The sequence below is a fragment of the Schistocerca serialis genome, chromosome 12 (genome assembly GCF_023864345.2).
Source record: "Schistocerca serialis cubense isolate TAMUIC-IGC-003099 chromosome 12, iqSchSeri2.2, whole genome shotgun sequence".
NCBI classification, from domain to species: Eukaryota; Metazoa; Arthropoda; class Insecta; order Orthoptera; family Acrididae; genus Schistocerca; species Schistocerca serialis.
Genome location: NC_064649.1, coordinates 70,643,337 through 70,664,094, shown reverse-complemented (window position 1 = coordinate 70,664,094; position 20,758 = coordinate 70,643,337).

Genomic DNA, 20,758 nt, shown 5'->3' with positions numbered 1-20,758 from the left:
AGGTGACTGAATACGGTGCACTCAGCAACGTTACATCAGTGTTTATGTCATTTGTTCAAATGGTTCAAATGGCTCTGAGCACTATGGGACATAACTGCTGAGGTCATCACTCCCCTAGAACTTAGGACTTCTTAAACCTAACTTACCTAAGGACATCACACACACCCATGCCCGAGGCAGGATTCAAACCTGCAGACTCGCATTCGGGAGTACGACGGTTCAATCACGCGTCCGGCCATCCTGATTTAGGTTTTCCGTGATTTCCCCAGATCACTTCAGGCAAATGCTGGGCACGGCCGATTTCCTTCCCCATTCTTCCCTAATCCGAGCTTGTGATCCGTCTCTAATGACCTCGATGTCGACGCGACGCTAAACACTTATCTCCTCCTCCTCCAAACTTGCAACCGTAGCGGTCGCTCGGCTCCAGACTGTAGCTCCTAGAACCGCTCGGCCATCACGGCCGGCATGTCATTTTATACTGATAATTAACCCTGGTCGTAACAATTAGGGGATCAGTTGAGATATAAGGGAAAGTTGCTGCTGATGGGGCTGGTGTTGATTTGTGTTTACTGTACCAAACGAATTACAGAAGGACTTGTGAAAGGCCCGATACATCACGCAGGGCTAACAGGTAATTAGAGTTGTGAAAATGAACAAAGCAAGAGCACGTGGACTATCAGACCAATTGTGTGATTGGACTGAAGAGTTCCTAGATAACAGAACGCAGCATGTCATACGCAATGGAGAGAAGTCTTCCGAAGTGAGAGTGATTTCAGGTGTGCCGCAGGGGAGTGTCGTAGGACCGTTGCTATTCACAATATACATAAATGACCTTGTGGATGACATAGGAAGTTCACTGAGGCTTTTTGCGGGTGATGCTGTGGTATATCGAGAGGTTGTAACAATGGAAAATTGTACTGAAATGAAGGAGGATCTGTAACGAATTGACGCATGGTGCAGGGAATGGCAATTGAATCTCAATGTAGACAAGTGTAATGTGCTGCGGATACATAGAAAGATAGATCCCTTATCATTTAGCTACAAAATAGCAGGTCAGCAGCTGGAAGCAGTTAAATCCGTAAATTATCTGGGAGTAGGCATTAGGAGTGATTTAAAACGGAATGATCATAGTAAGTTGATCGTCGTAAAGCAGATACCAGACTGAGATTCACTGGAAGAATCCTAAGGAAATGTAATCCGAAAATAAAGGAAGTAGGTTAAGGTACGCTTGTTCGCCCACTGCTTGAATACTGCTTAGCAGTGTGGGATCCGTACCAGATAGGGTTGATAGAAGAGATAAGATCCAACGGAGAGCAGCGCGCTTCGTTACAGGATCATTTAGTAATCGCGAAAGCGTTACGGAGATGATAGATAAACTCCAGTGGAAGACTCTGCAGGAGAGACGCTCAGTAGCTCGGTACGGGCTTTTGTCAAAGTTTCGAGAACATACCTTCACCGAAGAGTCAAGCAGTATATTGCTCCCTCCTACGTATATCTCGCGAAGAGACCATGAGGATAAAATCAGAGCCCACACAGAGGCATACCGACAGTCTTTCTTTCCACGAACAATACGAGACTGGAATAGAAGGGAGAAACGATAGAGGTACTAAAGGTACCCTCCGCCACACACCGTCAGGTGGCTTGCGGACTATGGATGTAGTTGTAGAAAGGGCCAAGGAAGTTAGTGTCGGATTCATTTCACAATTGTAATTTATTATCATTTACTTCACAAATACACATTTGAAAGAATTAAATTTGGTTCGCGGCTGAAGGCCTCCAAACAGATGCTTTAGAATAAGTTCAATTTTGATAAGACATGACACACAGCTAAATTTACGTATAAGGTAAGTCGTATACCTATATGAGATCTGCACGCGGAGCGGCTGAAGGCCGCCGGATTAAATCTTCAGAATTCCAAATATACTATGATGATTACTGAAGGCAGAAGGCCACAATGTTTTAAGATGCTAAAAGGGCGCCGGCCAGAGTAGGCGTGGGTTCTAGGCGCTACAGTCTGGAACCGAGCGACCGCTACGGTCGCAGGTTCGAATCCTGCCTCGGGCATGGATGTGTGTGATGTCCTTAGGTTAGCTAGGTTTAATTAGTTCTAAGTTCTAGGCGACTGATGACATCAGAAGTTAACTCGCATAGTGCTCAGAGCCATTTGAACCATTTTTTGCTAAAAGGGCTGATGGCCTACAAGGTGCACTGAAAGAAATAAACAAACGCAATAAGAAGTCTGAAGGCCACAAAGTTAAATTCTGAAAATTAAGGAAATATATTTATTGCAACAATTGGTAAAACAATACATTAAGTTTAGAAATTTCCTTTTGCAACTCCAAGGCCCACAATAACTTGTAAAATCTTTCAGAGGAAATTACAACAACGTTTCAAGAGGAGAAGGCAATAATTTTTTTGACTTGAAGGAAACTCTGAGATCATGTTTCCAGGGCTCAAGGCTCTCAATTAACTTTGCCCAATTGAAAATATAAAATACACTTCAATTGGCTCAACTGCCTCTGAGCACTATGGGACTTAACATCTGAGGTCATCAGTCCCCTAGAACTGAGAACTACTTAAACCTAACTAACCTAAGGACATCACACACATCCTTGCCCGAGGCAGTATTCGAATCTGCGACCATAGCGGTCGCGCGGTTCAAAACTGCAGCGCTTACAACCGCTCGGCCACACCGGCCGGTATAAAATACAGTAAAGCCCCATAAAACGTTTTAAAATAAGTTACAACAACATTAACACTACCTAAGAATACTTAAGGGAACAGCACTCAGAAGCCTCCAGGGAATCGGTCTGTCCTCCTTCACTTTGGTAAGACAGGGGGTGAGCCCAACTACACTCGATGCGTCCGAACCCAACCAAGGGACAGTCATGGGCAGACCGACCAAGCGCTTGGTTGCCACGACGGAGTACACGAGATTTAAAGGCCCCAAAAAAGTTACAAGTATCACTATCCCCAAACAAACGCGTATGTCAACTGAGCTGCCAAGACTTCACACCATGTTCGGCAGCAACAACCGGTGAGCAAAAGACACTGCCTAAAAATTACGTGGCCAGGGCAGGTAACCAGAACACTAACGGCCACAAGGCAGAAAATTCGGCTGGTCCACTTAACTACGAAAGAAGATAATACGGTTAACTTCACCCAAAATGAACACTGACTGAATTTACGTCAGTGACCAGGGCAGGTATCCAGAACACTAACGGTCACAAGGCAGAATATTCCGATGGTGCACTTAACTATGGGTAAATTAATTTAATCAATTCCATCTGAGTGCGGCTATCTCGGACACTTCACTCGTTGTTGCTCACAGGAAAACCTCCGCAACAGCAACGCCGGAACCAACAACGTAATGCTGAAAACCACTCAACCTTCACGTCCTGGGTCGGCGAGCGACGATGCCCGTACCGATCGGACAGCTCCAGACAGACTCCGACACTGCGCAGAGACCGCCAGCAGGCCCGGTCGACGACGCCGCAGAGAGATGTGCTCGGACCAACCGACCGACCAACAGCCCACCAAAAGTGAGGCTCGGCTTAAGTGATGCGTGGCGGCAACGGTGGGGCGGGCCATGTCCACGCAGGGCTCCCTGCTGCTGCAACCCGGCGACTGGCTGGCCCGGGCTGCGCTCCAGACGCGCTGCAACTCCCTGCCAGGGCCCAACTCAAGACCCGAACTGCCGCTGTGAATTCTCCTCCTCGCACGTTCCCACTCACTGCACGACAGATGACAACTGGCAAGTCATAGCAGCCGAGCAAACATCCTGTTGTTGTTGTTGTGGTCTTCTGTCCTGAGACTGGTTTGATGCAGCTCTCCATGCTACTCTATCCTGTGCAAGCTTCTTCATCTCCCAGTACTTACTGCAACCTACATCCTTCTGAATCTGTTTAGTGTATTCATCTCTTGGTCTCCTTCTACGATTTTTACCCTCCACGCTGCCCTCCAATACTAAATTGGTGATCCCTTGATGCCTCAGTACATGTCCTTCCAACCGATCCCTTCTTCTAGTCAAGTTGTGCCACAAACTTCTCTTCTCCCCAATCCTTTACAATACCTCCTCATTAGTTACGTGATCTACCCGCCTAATCTTCAACATTCATCTGTAGCGCCACATTTCAAAAGCTTCTATTCTCTTCTTGTCCAAACTATTTATCGTCCACGTCTCACTTCCATACATGGCTACACTCCATACAAATACTTTCAGAAACGACTTCCTGACACTTACATCTGTACTCGATGGTAACAAATTTCTCTTCTGCAGAAACGCTTTCCTTGCCATTGCCAGTCTACATTTTATATCCTCTCTACTTCGACCATCATCAGTTATTTTGCTCCCCAAATAGCAAAACTCCTTTACTACTTTAAGTGTCTCATTTCCTAATCTAATTCCCTCAGCATCACACGACTTAATTCGACTACATTCCATTATTTTCGTTTTGCTTTTGTTGATGTTCATCTTATATCCTCCTTTCAAGACACTGTCCATTCCGTTCAACTGCTCTTCCAAGTCCTTTGCTGTCTCTGACAGAATTACAATGTCATCGGCGAACCTTAAAGTTTTTATTTCTTCTCCACGGATTTTAATACCTACTCCGAATTTTTCTTTTGTTTCCTTTACTGCTTGCTCAATATACAGATTGAATAACATCGGCGAGAGGCTACAACCCTGTCTCACTCCCTTCCCAACCACTGCTTCCCTTTCATATTCCTCAACTCTTATAACTGCCATCTGGTTTCTGTACAAATTGTAAATAGCCTTTCGCTCCCTGTAGTTTACCCCTGCGACGTTCACAATTTGAAAGAGAGTATTCCAGTCAACAAAAATCCTATCAGATGGGATATATCGATACGTGCTACTAGTGCCGATGACTGTCAGGCAAAACAGCAACTCAGTAACGCCAGTAATTTAAATCAACGTGGCGAGATGAAAATACGTTACAACAGGTGGTAAAATGCCAAATGGTAGGACCGCAAGCCATGCACGGCTCAAGTTGGGTTCAGATAGTGTAGTGAGCAGGTAGTGCAGTGCATCAACAACGTGACTTACCCAAAGCTATGTAGAGCCATAGGACGGTTGGAAACGGGACAGCTCTTTGTAGAGCACTTGCCCGCGAAAGGCAAAGGTCCCGAGTTCGAGTCTCGGTCCGGCAGACAGTTTCAATCTGCCAGGAAGTTTCATATCAGCGCACACTCCGCTGCAGAGTGAAAATCTCATTCTGGAAATGAAAAAATAATCCTACAGTATATGAGCTAAATCACTGTTTAATTAAACAGTAATAAAGTACCCAGTATCATTCTGGAAATATCCCCCAGGCTGTGGTTAAGCCATGTCTCCGCAATATCCTTTCTTCCAGTAGTGCTAGTCCTGCAAGTTTCGCAGGAGAACTTCTGTAAAGTTTGGATGGTAGGAGACGAGGTACTGGCGGAAGTAAAATTGTGAGGACGGATCGTGAGTCGTGCTTGGGTAGCTGAGTTGGTAGAGCACTTGCCCGCGAAAGGCAAAGGTCCCGAGTTGGAGTCTCTGTCCGACAAACAGTTTTAATCTGCCAGGAAGTTTCATTACATAATATGTGTACGGGTACAGCCTGTGACGCTGGAACGACGACGAATGGAAGTGTGGGTCGCTCCGTGAGTCGTGCAGCGATAGTTTAATGACATCGCCGGCACGGTAGCTCAGCGTGTTCGGTCAGAGAGCTGCGTGCTCTCTGTAATAAAAAAAATTGAGTCAAAGAATCAACGATCAACTGGAACGGATGTCTTGTGACGTCCGCCCAGACCAAACGCAACGATCTATATCGAAAAAAAAAAAAAAAAAAAAATTCTGGCATGGTAGCTCAGCGTGTTTGGTCGGATGTTAGCTGCCCTCTGTAATAAAAAAAAACTGAGTTAATCGATCAAGAACGAACTTCAACGGACGTCTTACGACGTCCACCCCAAGCAGATTCAAACGAACGAAAGCGAACAAACTGAGATTAAAAAAAAAGACAAGGCGACCGTTCACGATAAGCGATAAATCCGGGTTCGAGTCCCGGTCAGGCAGAAACTGTCATTGTCGTCATTCGCTTGTATATTTGATGGTTGGTCGTATTCGCAACTGTGAATACATTTCATCTACTACTGAAACTGTAAACAGCGGAGGCCTTCTTACTTTTTTCCATCCGTTTGGTTTTAATTTGAATGCTCCTTATACACAGGGGTCCAAAAAAAACTCCATAACTGGCAAACTAATTGACGGAGTTGTCTCATCTTTGGTAGTGTAATACTTCGTAGTTCCGGCAGTCGCCACACAAGCGTTGTATTGCGTTGTTTTGTTTTGTCAGATGACAGTCGCCAGATAGTCAGTGTTTTGTTCTTAGTTGCACCTAGTTGGTCGAGTAAACATGGGTGGCGCAACGTTTACACTCAATGAAAGGAAGTCAGATTTGATGTCGTATTTTAAGTACAAAAACATTAATGAGGTTCAACGGCAATGGCGAAATGAGTATCAAACAGAGCCACCGACACGTTTAACGATTCTTAGCATTCGAGACAAATTTGAGGCTGAAGGCTGTGTTAAAGATGTACACAAACAATGATCTGGACGACCTGTAACAGTAACAAGTCCATCTAACTCCCGTCGTGTGTTACGACAATTCACGCGCTCACCACAGAAGTTCAAAAAAAGAAATGGCTCTGAGCACTATGGGACTCAACATCTTAGGTCATAAGTCCCCTAGAACTACTTAAACCTAACTAACCTAAGGACATCACACACACCCATGCCCGAGGCAGGATTCGAACCTGCGACCGTAGCAGTCCCGCGGTTCCGGACTGCAGCGCCAGAACCGCACGGCCACTGCGGCCGGCCACCACAGAAGTCTGTGAGACAGCGCGCCCGTGAAACTGGAGTGAGTCGCTGCGAATTTTGAAGACAGCAAAGTGGAAGTGCTACATCCCACGATTGCTACACGCAATGAACGAGGACGACCCAGATCGTAGACTGGAGTACTGCGAGTGGTTTACTAACATGGTGCGCAACGATGAAGAGTTTGCAGAGATGATTCTCTGGTCTGATGAGGCACAGTTCAAACTCAATGGTAAAGTAGATCGCCACAATTGCATCTACTGGGCCGCCGAAAATCCGAACGTCCATGTAGACAAGGCCGTGAATTTGCCAGGAGTGAATGTGTGGTGTGGGTTATCTTACCGGGGCTTGATTGAGCCATTCTTCTTTGACGGCACACTTACCGGTGTGGTGTACCTTCAGAAGCTTCAGACATACATTTTACCTGCCATCCGAGACTTGTACGGAGACGGAAGAGTTTACTTTCAACAAGATGGTGCCCCAGCCCACTACCAAAATCGTGTAGGGCGTATCTCGACGAAAATCTACCAGGAAGATGGATAGGCCGTAGAGGTGTTGTAGAGTATCAACCACGTTCCCCAGACCTAAGTCCTCTGGACTTTTACCTGTGGGGAACACTAAAGGACGTCGTTTATCGACAAAAGCCACGCACACTGGATGAACTTCGAGAATCCATCGTACAGTCATGAGCAAGTATCCGATTGAACACGTTGCGGTCAGTAGTTCGTGCTGCAGTTCGGCGGCATCGTTTGTGTGTGGATGTTAACGGTGACCATTTCGAACACCTACAATGATATCTGTAAGTTGGACTTTAAGCTACACTTTCACCAAAAATGAGACAACCCCGTCAATAGTTTGCAAGTTATGGACTTTTAAACAGTGGTTGCTTAAAAATAGTCTCGGTTGCAATTTCAGTTTTTTGATTTTTCAACGATGCGTTTCTCCTTATTTAGGCATCTTTAGGTTATCTAAATAGAAAACAGAGAACAAATACATCTATTTAAGAATTGCGATCGCGTTGTGCAGACTTAGATAACCTATAAGCATGTATAAACAGATCACCCATTGAAAATATAAACAAATCACCTATTGAAAGAGCAAATACCTTAATTGGTATTTCTTAAGAATCCTTTAGTCAGTGTAGCCAAAGGGGACCGTCGAATATATCAGGCCAACATCGCCTTCGTTTTTACTGAGTTTAACGAAGGCGATGTTGGCCTGATATATTCGACGGTCCCCTTTGGCTACACTGACTAAAGGATTCTTAAGAAATACCAAATTAAGGTATTTGCTCTTTCAATAGGTGATCTGTTTATACATGCTTATAGGTTATCTAAGTCTGCACAACGCGATCGCAATTCTTAAATAGATGTATTTGTTCTCTGTTTTCTATTTAGATAACCTGATGATGCCTAAATAACGCGAAACGCGTCGTTGAAAAATAAAAAAAAACAAAAATTGCAACCAAGTCTGTTTTTAACCAATACTGTTAAGCTCTGGTTTGCTGTTATGCTACATATGGACTGGAAGAATTTAAACAGTGGATACATTTTTTTTGGACCCCTCTGTATTTTAACATTACCAGAACAATGTTATCAGTTACCCCAACAAAACGTAACATGTAGTGTGTGTGTGTGTGTGTGTGTGTGTGTGCATGAGTGTGTGTTAATGGGAACAAAGAATTGAAAATCATTACTGTGTGGAATTTTAGAAGTGGCTGCGACAGTGGTGACCACTTTACACGTAACTAAATACGTTGCAGCAATTCAGCGACCGGTTCGCCTGTAGTGATCAATTCCGTGTTAAATTTTTGCCGAAAAATGGCGATTGTTGTCGGCGAGCGAGTAGCATCGCGCATTAGGAGTGGTAGCGATTGGCCGACGGAGAAAGTGGGGGTGGGGTTGCGCGGTTAGGGGAGGGGTGTGGAAGGGTGAAGAGAGGGAGCGGTGAAGGGGTGGGGTTCGGACGGAGGGGAGGGGGGTGGCCGGAGCATCGCCGGGATGAGAGCGATGGTCACGTGGGCAGTGACAAATGACGAGCAGGTCGCGCCAGAAAACTCATTATCTGCTCCTCCGTCCCAGGGGGACGAGGCGCTCCGCAGCCGCCGCCGCCGCCGCGCAGCCTGGAGCTGGAACTCTGGACAGTCGCCTCTCGCTCTCGCGTCTGCGTCCGGGCCGCCTTCCCCCCACCCCGCAACCTCGCTCCTAGGCGGCTGTTTTTGTTTTCGCCGTGTGTTCTCGCTCTGTTCCTCTCTCGACACTTTATTTTTCCCTTTGAGTCGAGCCGCCGCCTTCGCTCTCCCCGGCCGCTCCCCCCTTTTTGCGTCTGTTTTCCCTCCTTTTGTTTTTCCTCCTCCTGCTCCTCCTCCCTCCTCCGCCCCTGCAGCCCCCATCTCGCGTCAGTTCTTTTCTGGATTCGTCTGGCTGCCGAGGGAACGCGCCAGGACCCCGTGACAGAGACGGATTTGCTATTGGCGCTCAGATTGATGCCCCACCGACTCGCAGTGACCCGTAAGGCTCGGAGAGAGGAGGGGGGCGGTGGTAGGTTGGGGGAGGGAGAACTCAAAATGAAGATTCTCCGCCCACGCCGCCCATCCATCACCGCGGAGCAAATTCCGCCCTCGGAAGAATCTTGTGATCTCCTATAATGCGACGTGTTGTACGCAGCGAACTCATTACGCGGGATGAGACACGCGTTACTGGCCTCAATAATTTCGTGGCTAATGGGATAGACGAGGTGTATTGTAGCTGAATACTAGGAAAGGTGTTAGTCCAACACCGGAGTAACCGCCGGCCGGGGTGGCCGAGCGGTTCTAGGTGGTACAGTCTGGAACCGCGCGACCGCTACGGTCGCAGGTTCGAATCCTGACTCGGGCATGGATGTGTGTGATGTCCTTAGGTTAGTTAGGTTTAAGTAGTTCTAAGTTCTAGGAGACTGATCACCTCAGATGTTAAGTCCCATAGTGGTTAGAGCCATTTGAACCATTTTTGAACGCTGGTGGGTATTGTGAAATTCAGATCCGGAGAAGAGGAATGTTGAGCAAGGGCGTACACATTTTCCATGACAACGCTCGCCCACACATCGCGTGACAACCCGTTGCTCTCCTGTAACAGTTTCACTGGAACATAATCAACCACCCATCCTATAGTCCTGAGTTGGCGCCCAGTGGCTATCAAACGGTTCAAATGGCTCTGAGCACTATGGGACTTAACATCTATGGTCATCAGTCCCCTAGAACTTAGAACTACTTAAACCTAACTAACCTAAGGACATCACACAACACCCAGCCATCACGAGGCAGAGAAAATCCCTGACCCCGCCGGGAATCGAACCCGGGAACCCGGGCGTGGGAAGCGAGAACGCTACCGCACGACCACGAGATGCGGGCTCCAGTGGCTATCACCTGTTCCCTAGGTTAAAAGAACATTTGTCCAGAAAGCGATTCAGCTCCGACGACGAGGTGAAAGAAGAGGTTCATAACTTTCTGCACAGCATGGCGGTGAGCTGGTATGATATGGGCATACAAAAACTGCCACAGCGTCTACAAAAACGCATAAACAGAAATGGTGATTATGTCGAAAAATAGCTAAATGTTCAAACTATAAACTGACGTAAATGATTGTACAAATAAACAGGTCTATGTACTTATAAAAATAGGAGACCTTACTTTTCGGATTACCCTCGTAAAATTAATTGAAACACGCGAAGCAAGAATAATAGGAAGAAAAAGAGAGCAAATGAAGAAATTGACGTTATGTTTAAAATTATGGGACAAAGGAATGGAATCAAAGCCTTACGTTTAAATCAATGAAATGAATAAAGTTGATGATCAAAGTCATTTCGAAAAAAGAAAAATTACTGTACGTGACGAGATTCGAAACCATAACCTCCGACAGGTGAACCTTTTAGCCCACACGTTACAACACACAATTATTTTTAAGAACGTAACTTTTCTAATGCTATTGAGTGCCCCACAAAATTCTGATTTTTTTAGTGTCAATTACTATCAAACGATGGCCCACCACGGTGAATGGCTGCAGTGTGTGTGATATCTGGTATCTTAACCTACATCACCGTACAGATAGCTTCAGAAAGTCGATCGCACCCTTGGGACCCTCTCCTTGTGAGTAGTCAGCGTGTCTGACTGCTATGTGGAGGAACCCGATTCGATTCCCGGAAACTGCAAGGGATTATTTTCGTTAGTTACAGGGCTGGAATGGGGTGCACTCAGCCTCAAGGTGCCAGTTGAGGAGCTACTTGACCGAGTAGTCTCTGCTCCAGAGTCTGGAACGCCGACAACGGCCTGGAGAGTGGTGAGCTGACCCCACGTCCCTCCATGTCACATCGGAATTACTGCATTGGGAGAGGATGATGCGGCAGTCGTTCGATAACGACTGGTTCATTAGAGCGGCAGGGCTTAGCTTTTCTTTGATACTACATTTAAAAAAATCTGAATAATACTGAATCTCTTTATATATTCCACATTTCCTCCTAAGCCACTGGACCGATTTCAATCATACTTGGTGTGCATGTCACATACCGCTTGGAAAGAATCGCTGAGGGGTTAGGAATCAGTTAGCTATCAAAGGGGTGTGGATGTGGATGCAGAAGCAGTTGTGAGGTAACGGGCAAGTTGTGGCGCCCTGGAAATATTCTAAGTTCGGAGGAAGCAGTGACCGCACGGGCCGCTCGGCCATCCGGCACCCGGCAGCAAACACGTGGTGCCGAACATCAGCCGGAAGAGAGGGCCAGCCCCAGCGCGTGGTCCAGCCGCGTGGCTGGGAATTCCATTGTGACGCTGTATCGCTGGGAGTGACAAAGATGGCGGACTTTGTGAAACCATATTGGCAGACATTTCGCAGTTCATGCAGAAATTAATAATAGTCAGAGGAATCATGATACCTTCAAAAGAAACACGTAGATTACTATCATCTGCATGACGATTCTGATGGTGTAATCAGATTTTCAATATCATTATTAGTTTAAAGTTTAGTATCTGACTGTAAATTATACAAGTAACACCCAGTAACGAATTTTCAAAATCTAAACGGTTCATCCGATTTTGTCGATCGACGTGTCTACAGTTATTAGTGTAAACCTAAATTGGTACGAATTACAGGCATGTAACTTGAATAGTACAATTACTGGAGGTCAAAGTGGCTGATTACTATTGATCGCGTCAGGCCGTAAGTACTCCTCAGTTACACGATAAAACGGTAGCAGGATGCTTATAAATATATCTACTCGTCTGTGTCTTTGTTTATATCCGTTATACGGGGTGAGTCACCTAACATTACCGCTGGATATATTTCGTAAACCACATCAAATACTGACGAATCGATTCCACAGACCGAAGGTGAGGAGAGGGGCTAGTGTAATTGGTTAATACAAACCATAAAAAAATGCACGGATGTATGTTTTTTAACACAAACGTACGTTTTTTTTAAATGGAACCCCTTTAGTTTTGTTACCACATCTGAACATATAAACAAATACGTAATCAGTGCCGTTTGTTGCATTGTAAAATGTTAATTACATCCGGAGATATTGTAACGCTTGGGTACTACTCCTCCGCTGTTCGATCGTGTGTATCGGAGAGCACCGAATTACGTAGCGATCCAAAGGGAACGGTGATGGACCTTAGGTACAGAAGAGACCGGAACAGCACATTACGTCCACATGCTAACACCTTTTTATTGGTCTTTTTCACTGACGCACATGTACATTACCATGAGGGGTGAGGTGCACGTACACACGTGGTTTCCGTTTTCAATTACGGAGTGGAATAGAGTGTGTCCCGACATGTCAGGCCAATAGATGTTCAATGTGGTGGCCACCATTTGCTGCACACAATTGCAATCTCTGGCGTAATGAATGTCGCACACGCCGCAGTACATCTGGTGTAATGACGCCGCAGGCTGCCACAATACGTTGTTTCATATCCTCCGGGGTTGTAGGCACATCACGGTAAACATTCTCCTTTAACGTACCCCACAGAAAGAAGTCCAGAGGTGTAAGATCAGGAGAACGGGCTGGGTAATTTATGCGTCCTCCATGTCCTATGAAACGCCCGTCGAACATCCTGTCAAGGGTCGGCCTAGTGTTAATAGCGGAATGTGCAGGTGCACCATCATGCTGACACCACATACGTCGACGCGTTTCCAGTGGGACATTTTCGAGCAAAGTTGGCAGATCATACTATAGGAACGCGATGTATGTTGCAGCTGTTTGGGCCCCTGCAATGAAGTGAGGACCAATGAGGTGGTCGCCAATGATTCTGCACCATACATTTACAGTCCACGGTCGCTGTCGCTCTACCTGTCTGAGCCAGCGAGGATTGTCTACGGACCAGTAATGCATGTTCCGTAGATTCACTGCCCCGTGGTTTGTGAAACCCGCTTCATCGGTAAACAGGTAGAACTGCAACGCATTCTCTGTTAATGCCCATTGACAGAATTGCACTCGATGATTAAAGTCATCACCATGTAATTGCTGACGTAGCGACACATGAAACGGGTGAAAGGGGTGACGATGCAGTATGCGCATGAGACTACTTTGACTCAGTCCACCGGCTCTCGCAATGTCCCGTGTACTCATGTGTGGGTTCATGGCAACAGCAGCTAACACGCCAACTGCACCCGCTTCTCCTGTGACGGGCCTGTTATGGACCCGTTTGCGTGCTACGACCATACCTGTTGCATACAGTTGGCGGTAGATGTTTTGCAATGTGCGGCACGTTGGATGCTCTCTTTCCGGGTACCGTTCTGCATACGCCCTGCAGGCTTCAGCTGCATTTCGTCGACACTCGCCATAGATGAGTATCATCTCCGCCTTTTCAGAGTTCGAATACACCATGGTCACAGTTCCTACAACACTACACTATCACAGACGTCTCGTAACACGGTGTACTACAGTTGGTCTGCGTGCGGAGACGAATGCAGAATAACAATAGCAGTAAGCGCTACATGCGGACACTGCGACAGCTAGACCAAACCACCACAACAGTGCACTGCAGCCACACTCGTAAACACGGTCGTCATAGTAAACATGTCCCTGCAGATGTTGCTGGCCGACCGTGGCCCGTGTTTGTTACAACACGCAACAGAACGTCGGAGGTTTCAAGCGTCAACTTTAGGTTACAATATCTCCGGATGTAATTAACATTTTACAATGCAACAAACGGCACTGATTACGTATTTGGTTATATGTTCAGATGTGCTAACAAAACTTACGTGGTTCCATTTAAAAAAACGTAGGTTTGTGTTAAAAAACGTACTTCCGTGCATTTTTGTATTAAACAATTACACTAGCCCTTCTCCTCACGTTCGGTCTGTGGAATCGGTTCGTCAGTATTTGATGTGGTTTACGAAATATATCCAGCGGTAACGTTAGGTGACTCACCCTGTATACTATTCATGAATAAATTGGTCAAATACTTACTGTGATTTAGAAAGTACAGAGAATTTAGGCTACTGGTCTACTTTTGTTTCTATTCCTTTGACATATGTGTATTTGATTTGTTTATATATTTAATAATGTGTGTTAGAGCGTGTTTATGGTCCAGCCATAGGGATAGTTATTTAATTTCAAGTTATTTAAATGTAAATCCAGTATTTCGTATGTGTTTTTCAATATGTTAGTGAGTATGCGTTGGCTTGGAGACATGGCGGGAGCGCTCTAGCCAATCACAGCGCTCGTTACTACGGAAGGCGACTACCGAAGTCAATGGAGAGACTGTATGGAAATGGGGGAGGGGCATCGGATCGAACAGGACACGGGGGAGTGTTGGACAGGATGGCGCGATGGATGGTCGCAGGAAATACTTGAAGAGTGTTGAGCAGTTTGCGCGTGGTTGCGGGAGATAGAAATAGTTCGTGGTGCCGACAGGTGCACTTGTGAGAATTCCGTGGCTTCTGCAGTGAAGACGTAGTATGTGTTCAGAAGTGAATATCTCTCGAGCTATGTTGTTGTTCATAACTAATTACGTGAAGCAGGAATCTATTATTTCCCAGTTATTCAACTTGTATTTTATTTAATTGCTGGACCATCGATACCAATAAGGGTTTTGCAGTAATAAATGGCATTCTTAAATGTACTTCTGCTGTCGTGCTCATCATTTAAAGTCGTTAAAAATAATAAATGGTGATTTTATTTAATTGCAATCTTTCATTTATAAATTTCTATGTTACATTCAAAATTCGCAATTGCCGAGTGATAGGAAACTTCGACCATTGGATTCATTTGGCTATTCATATTGTATACTGTAGACTCAGCAGTATTTGGCTTGTAATGCGGCAACTACGTATCCCAGCCCCTGGACAACGAAACCAACCAAAACTCTTAATATTTCAACTCTGAGCCTGAGGGTACGTAGTTGAGGGCCACCATTAATTTTTTTTGAAAGCCCGCAATGGACTGTGGGGAAACGGAACAGAAGTGAACCGAAACATTTGAGATGTGTTGGCACAGAAGAACGTCGCAAATTAGGTGGGCTGATTAGGTAAGGAATGAGGAGGTTTTCCGCAGAATCGGCGAGGAAGAGAATATATGGAAAAAACTGATAAGAACAAGGGACAGGATGATACGACATCTATTAAGACATCAGGGAATAACTTCCGTGGTACTATAGGAAGCTGCAGAGGGTTAAAACTGTAGAGGAAGACAGAGATTGGAATACATCCAACAAATAATTGAGGACGTAGGTTGTAAGCGCTACTCTGATCCGAAGAGTTTGGCAAAGGAGCACTGAAGACTGAAGAGAAATTTCGTGCCGGGCCGCATCAAACCTGTCAGAAGCCTGACGATAAAAAAAAAAAAAAAAACAAAACACTTCCACCTCCTTAGCGAGGAGTTGGTGTTTGGTCTTCATCCCCCCTTATGTGCACTACCAGTACTAAACACGAACAACGCTAATACACTGCGGTGGACATGCTACCTACAGCTCTAATCATTCACATACTCATGTACTTGTACGAAGTTACACTGATTTCCAACATTGTGTTTTGGGTGCATAATTCTTTTTTTGTCACGCAGGGTATTTGTAGTTGAGTCTTTTGAATGAGACTCCTAGAAGCCATCATATCATGTTGTTCCCGTGGACAGGTTTCAGGATCATTAACTATGCCGCGCCGTTGCACCTTGGCAGCTAGTTTCGTGTGATCTACGTAATGGCATTAATGAGCGTTACGGGTGGAACCCCACGAGTTGGCAAGTCGTCCGCGCTTGGGCGGAGAATGAAACCCATTCATCGTGACAGGCGTGAGAGTCTTCTTTGAATACTGTGAGCTGGCGGGCACACACACACACACACACACACACACACACACACAGCAACACCGAGCTACCATTGTTGAATTAGTGTGTTTTTCTGTTGTCAGCTGTACGGTGGACATTTCGCAAGCATGGTCACAGTGAATAACGTGAAAACGGCCGTATTAATGTAGTTCTCTGTAATTATGTGGCCGAGAAGGCTTGCTGGAACCCTACAGCTATGAAGACATGTGCCTTTAGTGTCAGCCGTAGCGCAATAGTAATATGCATGAGGTACGTAGTGATGTTGGAGTTAAATGGAGTAATAAAACAGGAAATAAGATGATTTGCAAAACACTGACTCGCAGAAGTAACAAAAAGAAGTCCCGGATTTAATCCTCAAGGAGCAAAGCGAGTTCAATCATAACGCCTATTTTAATATTTATGACGACTTACTGAGATGATCACTGTTGCGTGTAGAAATCCAAGCCGAAGGATGAGAGATGGTGCACGGTGAATAAGCTGGAAGATGCGTGCAGCGCCTGGCGTCGTTGACGGGGCCCTCCTGCAAGGCCCTCTTACCCACGGCGATGGACATCAGACGACAGATCGGCTCCGGCACAACACCAAAATAGCGGGAACCACGGAAGCAGACCATGCAGGAAAGCAAGTCTACACCAGCGCCATGGATATAGAAATCGCCCTTCGTTTTCGATTTACAAAAAACGATAATTTTATCGTGTATTTTAATTTTGACAAGTACAGATTTTAACCTTGACAACTATAGATCTTAACTAAGTACTTTTAGAGGCAAAAGCAGATAAGAAATATCTACTTAATACAGTACGTGCATATGTAATATAATTAATATAAATGACGTGCATTCTGCCAATCAGTTTAATGTGACGCAACATGTGGAGGTTGCTGAGTGTGGACGGGTTTTTTTTTGGTCATCAGTCTACTGACTGGTTTGATGCGGCCCGCCACGAATTCCTTTCCTTTGCTAACCTCTTCATCTCAGAGTAGCACTTGCAACCTACGTCCTCAATTATTTGCTTGACGTATTCCAATGTCTGTCTTCCTCTACAGTTTTTGCCCTCTACAGCTCCCTCTAGTACCATGGAAGTCATTCCCTCATGTCTTAGCAGATGTCCTATCATCCTGTCCTCCTTATCAGTGTTTTCCACATATTCCTTTCCTCTCCGATTCTGCGTAGAACCTCCTCATTCCTTATCTTATCAGTCCACCTAATTTTCAACATTCGTCTATAGCACCACATCTCAAATGCTTCGATTCTCTTCTGTTCCGGTTTTCCCACAGTCCATGTTTCACTACCATACAATGCTGTACTCCAGACGTACATCCTCAGAAATTTCTTCCTCAAATTAAGGCCGGTATTTGATATTAGTAGACTTCTCTTGGCCAGAAATGCCTTTTTTGCCATAGCGAGTCTGCTTTTGATGTCCTCCTTGCTCCGTCCGTCATTGGTTATTCTACTGCCTAGGTAGCAGAATTCCGTAACTTCATTGACTTCGTGACCATCAATCCTGATGTTAAGTTTCCCACTGTTCTCATTTCTACTACTTCTCATTACCTTCATCTTTCTCCGATTTACTCTCAAACCATACTGCGTACTCATTAGACTGTTCATTCAGTTCAGCAGATCATTTAATTCTTCTTCACTTTCACTCAGGATAGCAATGTCATCAGCGAATCGTATCATTGATATACTTTCACCTTGTATTTTAATTCCACTCCTGAACCTTTCTTTTATTTCCATCGTTGCTTCCTCGATGTACAGATTGAAGAGTAGGGGCGAAAGGCTACAGCCTTGTCTTACACCCTTCTGAATACGAGCACTTCGTTCTTGATCGTCCACTCTCATTATTCCCTCTTGGTTGTTGTACATATTGCATATGACCCGTCTCTCCCTATAGCTTACCCCTACTTTTTTCAGAATCTCGAACAGCTTGCACCATATTATATTGTCGAACGCTTTTTCCAGGTCGACAAATCCTATGAAAGTGTCTTGATTTTTCTTTAACCTTGCTTCCATTATTAGCCATAACGTCAGAATTGCCTCTCTCGTCCCTTTACTTTTCCTAAAGCCAAACTGATCGTCACCTAGCGCATTCTCAATTTTCTTTTCCATTCTTCTGTATATTATTCTTGTAAGCAGCTTCGATGCATGAGCTGTTAAGCTGATTGTGCGATAATTCTCGCACTTGTCAGTTCTTGCCGTCTTCGGAATTGTGTGGATGATGCTTTTCCGAAAGTCAGATTGTATGTCGCCAGACTCATATATCCTACACACCAACGTGAATAGTCGTTTTGTTGCCACTTCCCCCAATGATTTTAGAAATTCTGATGGAATATCTATCCCTTCTGCCTTATTTGACCGTAAGTCCTCCAAAGCTCTTTCAAATTCCGATTCTAATACTGGATCCCCTATCTCTTCTAAATCGACTCCTGTTTCTTCTTCTATCACATCAGACAAATCTTCACCCTCATAGAGGCTTTCAGTGTATTCTTTCCACCTATCTGCTCTCTCCTCTGCATTTAACAGTGCAATTCTCGTTGCACTCTTAATGTTACCACCGTTGCTTTTAATGTCACCAAAGGTTGTTTTGACTTTCCTGTATGCTGAGTCTATCCTTCCGACAATCATATCTTTTTCGATGTCTTCACATTTTTCCTGCAGCCATTTCTTCTTAGCTTCCCTGCACTTCCTATTTATTTCATTCCTCAGCGACTTGTACTTCTGTATTCCTGATTTTCCCGGAACATGTTTGTACTTCCTCCTTTCATCAATCAACTGAAGTATTTCTTCTGTTACCCATGGTTTCTTCGCAGATACCTTCTTTGTACCTATGTTTTCCTTCCCAACTTCTGTGATGGTCCTTGTTAGAGATGTCCATTCCTCTTCAACTGTACTGCCTACTGCGCTATTCCTTATTGCTGTATCTATAGCGTTAGAGAACTTCAAACGTATCTCGTCATTCCTTAGTACTTCCGTATCCCACTTCTTTGCGTATTGATTCATCCTGACTAATGTCTTGAACTTCAGCCTACTCTTCATCAGTACTATATTGTGATCTGAGTCTATATCTGCTCCTGGGTACGCCTTACAATCCAGTAGCTGATTTCGGAATCTCTGTCTGACCATGATGTAATCTAATTTAAATCTTCCCGTATCTCCCGGCCTTTTCCAAGTATACCTCGTCCTCTTGTGATTCTTGAACAGGGTATTCGCTATTACTAGCTGAAACTTGTTACAGAACTCAATTAGTCTTTCTCCTCTTTCATTCCTTGTCCCAAGCCCATATTCTCCTGTAACCTTTTCTTCTACTCCTTCCCCTACAACTGCATTCCAGTCGCCCATGACTATTAGATTTTCATCCCCCTTTACGTACTGCATTACCCTTTCAATATCCTCATACACTTTCTCTATCTGTTCATCTTCAGCTTGCGACGTCGGCATGTTTACCTGAACTATCGTTGTCGGTGTTGGTCTGCTGTTGATTCTGATTAGAACAACCCGGTCACTGAACTGTTCACAGTAACACACCCTCTGCCCTACCTTCCTATTCATAACGAATCCTACACCTGTTATACCATTTTCTGCTGCTGTTGTTATTACCCGTTACTCATCTGACCAGAAATCCTTGTCTTCCTTCCACTTCACTTCACTGACCCCTACTATATTTAGATTGAGCCTTTGCATTTCCCTTTTCAGATTTTCTAGTTTCCCTACCACGTTCAAGCTTCTGACATTCCACGCCCCGACTCGTAGAACGTTATCCTTTCGTTGATTATTCAATCTTTTTCTCATGGTAACCTCCCCCTTGGCAGTCCCCTCCCGGAGATCCGAATGGGGGACTATTCTGGAATCTTTTGCCAATGGAGAGATCATCATGACACTTCTTCAAATACAGGTCACATGTCCTGTGAATACACTTTACGTGTCTTTAATGCAGTGGTTTCCATTGCCTTTTGCATCCTCATGTCGTTGATCATTGCTGATTCTTCCGCCTTTAGGGGCAATTTCCCACCCGTAGGACAAGAGAGTGCCCTGAACCTCTATCCGCGCCTCCGCCCTCTTTGACAAGGCCGTTGGCAGAATGAGGCTGACTTCTTATGCCGGAAGTCCTCGGCCGCCAATGCTGATTATTTATCCAAATTTATGCAGTGGCGGGGATCGAAACCGGGACCGAAGACGTTTTGATTATGAATCAAAGACGCTACCCCTTGACCGCGGGTTACTCCTGTACAAATGGCTCAAATGGCTCTGAGCACTGTGTGAGGTCATCAGTCCCCTAGAAGTTAGAACTAATTAAACCTAACTAACCTAAGGACATCACACACATCCATTCCCAAGGCAGGATTCGAACCTGCGACCGTAGCAGTCGCGCGGTTCCAGACTGAAGCGCCTATAACGGCTCGGCCACGGCCGGCCGGGCGGTTACTCCTGTAACCGAAATTGCAGGTACGTTCTGGTAGATTTGATGTTGATCGAATAAAACGGAATAGGTTTGCATTTGTGAAATAGTAAATTAGTATCACTGTCATTTCAAGTCTGAAGATGGTTCTAGAGGAACTGACACCGGACGTGTGAATAAATATTTTTGTAATAAAAAATGGCTCTGA